At 40.5% G+C, this 4,173-nt stretch overlaps 1 non-coding gene across 1 annotated transcript; it reads right to left on the bottom strand.

Annotated features, from left to right (window-relative positions):
* Window positions 1-3,323: 3,323 nt before the first annotated feature.
* On the bottom strand, window positions 3,324-3,395 carry TRNAW-CCA. The gene has a single exon. It is a non-coding gene; the product is annotated as a tRNA-Trp (tRNA).
* Between the last annotated feature and the right edge of the window lie 778 nt (window positions 3,396-4,173).

Here is a 4,173-nt window from a genome sequence, read left to right as displayed (position 1 = left end):
CAAGTGGGACCTGATTAAACTTAAAAGCTTCTGCACAACAAGGTGAAAAGACAGTCTTCAGAATGGGAGAAAATAATAGCAAATGAAGCAACTGACAAACAACTAATCTCAAAAATATACAAGCAACTGCTGCAGCTCAATTCCAGAAAAATAAACGACCCAATCAAAAAATGGGCCAAAGAACTAAACAGACATTTCTCCAAAGAAGACATACAGATGACTAACAAACACATGAAAAGATGTTCAACATCACTCATTATCAGAGAAATGCAAATCAAAACCACAATGAGGTACCATTTCACGCCAGTCAGAATGGCTGTGATCCAAAAGTCTACAAGCTAAAGTGCTGGAGAGGGTGTGGAGAAAAGGGAACCCTCCTACACTGTTGGTGGGAATGCAAACTAGTAGAGCCACTATGGAGAATAGTGTGGAGATTCCTTTAAAAAACTGGAAATAGAACTGCCTTATGACCCAGTAATCCCACTGCTGGGTATACACACCAAGGAAACAAGAATTGAAAAAGACACTTGTACCCCAATGTTCATCGCAGTAATGTTTATAATAGCCAGGAGATGGAAGCAACCTAGATGTCCATCAGCAGATGAATGGATGAGAAAGCTGTGGTACATATACACAATGGAGTATTACTCAGCCACTGAAAATAACACATTTGAATCAGTTCTAATGAGGTGGATGAAACTGGAGCCGATTACACAAAGCGAAGTAAGCCAGAAAGAAAAACACCAATACCGTAAACTAACGCATATATATGGAAGCTAGAAAGATGGCAATGATAACCCTGTATGCGAGACAGCAAAAGAGACACAGATGTATATAACAGTCTTTTGGACTCTGTGGGAGAGGGAGAGGGTGGGATGATTTGGGAGAATGGCATTGAAACATCTATAATATCATATATGAAATGAATCACCAGTCCAGGCTCAATGCAGGATACAGGATGCTTTGGGCTGGTGCACTGGGATCAGCCAGAGGGATATTATGGGGAGCTGGGAAGGGGGTTCAGTATTGGGAACACGTGTACACCCGTGGCGAATTCATGTTGATGTATGGCAAAACCAATACAATATTGTAAAGTAATTTAGCCTCCAATTAAAATAAATAAATTTATATTTAAAAAAATAAAGAAGGAAAAGGCAGAGGAACCAGAGTTCAAATTGGCAACATCCATTGGATTATTGAAAAAGCAAGAGGATTCCAGGAAATCATCTATATCTGCTTCATTGACTATGCTAAAGTCATCAACATTGTGGATCACAACAAACTGTGGATAATTCTTAAAGAGAAGGAAATACCAGACCACCTTACCTGCCTCCTGAGAAACCATGTATGCAGGTCAAGAAGCAACCATTATAACTGGATGTGGAACAACAGACTGGTTCCAAATTGAGAAAGGAGAACATCAAGACTGCAAATTATCACCCTGCTTATTTGACTTATATGCATAGTACGTCTTTAAAAATGCCAGGCTAGATGAAGTACAAGCTAGAATCAAGATTTCAGAGGAAAATATCAATATTTTTATATTGATAGATGACATTACACTTATGGCAGAAAGCAAAAGAGAACTAAAGAGTCTCTTGATACAGTAAAAAAGGAAGATGCAAAAGCTGGCTAAAAGCTAAACATTCAAAAAATGAAGATCATAACACCTGGTCCTATCACTTCATGGCAAATAGATGAGGAAAGAATGGAAACAGTGACAGATTTTATTTTCTTGGGCTCCAAAAGCACTGCAGATAGTGACTGCAGCCATGAAAGTAAAAGATGCTTGCTCCTTGGAAGAAAAGCTATGACCAACGTAGACAGCATATTAAAAAGTAGAGACATTACTTTGCTGACAAAGGTCTGTCTAGTCAAAGCTATGGTTTTTCCAGTAGTCATGTATGCCTGTGAGAATTGGACCATAAAGAAAGCTGAGGGCCAAATAATTGATGCTTTTGAATTGTGGTGTTGGAGAAGACTCTCGAGAGTCCTTTGGACTTAAAGGAGATCAAATCTGTCAATCCTAAAGGAAATGAGTCCTGAATGTTCATTGGAAGGACTGATGCTAAAGCTGAAGCTCCAATACTTTGGCCACCTGAAGCGAAGAACTGACTCTTTGGAAAAGATCCTGATGATCCTGGGAAAGATTGAAGACAGGAGGAAAAGAGGACAACAGAGGATGAGATGGTTGGATGGCATCACCCACTTGATGAACATGAGTTTGAGCAGGCTATGGGAGTTTGTGATTTACAGGGAAGCCTGGCGTGCTGCAGTCCATGGGTTCACACAGAGTCGGACACGACTGACCAATTGAACTCAACTGAACTGAATGGCCTCATTTTGACTTAATCACATCTTACCTCTAAGTATAGTCACATTCTGAAATACTAAGTGTTAGGGATTCAACAGATCAACTTTTTGGAGACACAATTCAGACCATAACAGACACCCAATACAATTGTACAGTTTTTCATATTGAAAATGTACAATTTAATGAATTTTGTGATAAGTATACATCTGTTAAATAATCTCAATCAACATACTGACCATATTCATCACTCACAACACTTTCTTCTTGTCACTTTGCAATCTATCCCTTTTATTCTCCTCCTTACACCCAGGTAACCACTGATATGTCTTCTATTAAATAGTTTGCATTTTTTAGTATTGTATTTAAAGTTTGTCATACATTATGCACATTTTATCTGGTTTCAGTGTAATTCAACAACAGTCTGAGATTACTCTGTGTAGTTACCCACATGAATAGTTCATCCTAATTTAAAATGGGAAGAAGTTCTAAATAGAAAATTTCCAAAGAAGACATAAAAATGACCAACAGACACATGGAATGATGCTCAACATCATTAATCATCAAGGAAATGCAAATAAAAAACACAAAGAGCTATCATTTGAAAACTGTTAGTATGGCTATCATCAAGAAGATAAGAAACTCCAGGTGTTGGCAAGGGTGTGGTAAAAAGGAAATCATCTTACATTTGGGGGAATTTAATTGATCAAACCACTATGGAAAACAATATTTTAAAAAATTAAAAATAGAATAACTGTACAATTCATTAGTTATACTTCTGAGTATATACAAAAAGGAAATGAAAATAAGATTTTGACAAAACATATGTCCAACAGCAAATGAATGGATACAAAGTTATTTGTGTGTATATATATCAAGTAAGTCAAGTACCTCGCTCAGTCGTGTCCAACTCTTTGTGACCCCGTGGACTGTAGCCCAACAGGCTCCTCTGTCCATGGTATTCCCCAGGAAAGAATACTGGAGTGGGTTACCATTTCCTTCTCCGGGGATCTTCCCAACCCAGGGATTGAACCTGGGTCTCCTGCATTGGAGGCAGATGCTTTAACCTCTGAGCCACCAGGGAAGCAGTATACACACACAGACACACACACACACACACACACAGAGTGCATAGTCACTGAGGTGTGTCTGCCTCTTTGTGACTCCATGGCCTGTAGCCCACGAGGCTCCTGTGTCTGTGGGGATTGTCATGGAGTAATGTGGGTTGCCATGCCCTTCTCTAGGAGATCTTTCTGACGCAGTGATGGAACCCAGGTCTCTTGACTTGCAGGTGGATTCTTTACCATCCGAGCCACAATAGAAGCCCAAGAATACTGGAGTGGGCAGATTATCCCTTCTCCAAGTGATCTTCCTGACCCAGGATTTTAATCCGGGTCTCCTGCAATGCAGGCAGATTCTTTCCCAGCTGACCTATCAGAGAAGTCCATATGTATGTGTGTGTGTGTCTGTATATATATCAGATCAGATCAGTGTCTCAGTCACGTCCGACACTTTGCAACCCCATGAATCGCAGCACGCCAGGCCTCCCTGTCCATCACCAACTTCCGGAATTCACTCAGACTCATGTCCATCAAGTCAGTGATGCCATCCAGCCATCTCATCCTCTGTCGTCCCCTTCTCCTCCTGCCCCCAATCCCTCCCAGCATCAGAGTCTTTTCCAATGAGTCAACTCTTCGCATGAGGTGGTCAAAGTACTGGAGTTTCAGCTTTAGCATCATTCCTTCCAAAGAAATCCCAGGGCTGAACTCCTTCAGAATGGACTGGTTGGATCTCCTTGCAGTCCAAGGGACTCTCGAGAGTCTTCTCCAACACCACAGTTCAAAAGCATCAATTCTTTGGCA

This window comes from Bos indicus x Bos taurus, chromosome X (genome assembly GCF_003369695.1).
Source record: "Bos indicus x Bos taurus breed Angus x Brahman F1 hybrid chromosome X, Bos_hybrid_MaternalHap_v2.0, whole genome shotgun sequence".
Taxonomy (NCBI): domain Eukaryota; kingdom Metazoa; phylum Chordata; class Mammalia; order Artiodactyla; family Bovidae; genus Bos; species Bos indicus x Bos taurus.
The sequence above is the reverse complement of the archived record's forward strand: the minus strand, read 5'-3'. Positions and strand labels throughout refer to the sequence as shown.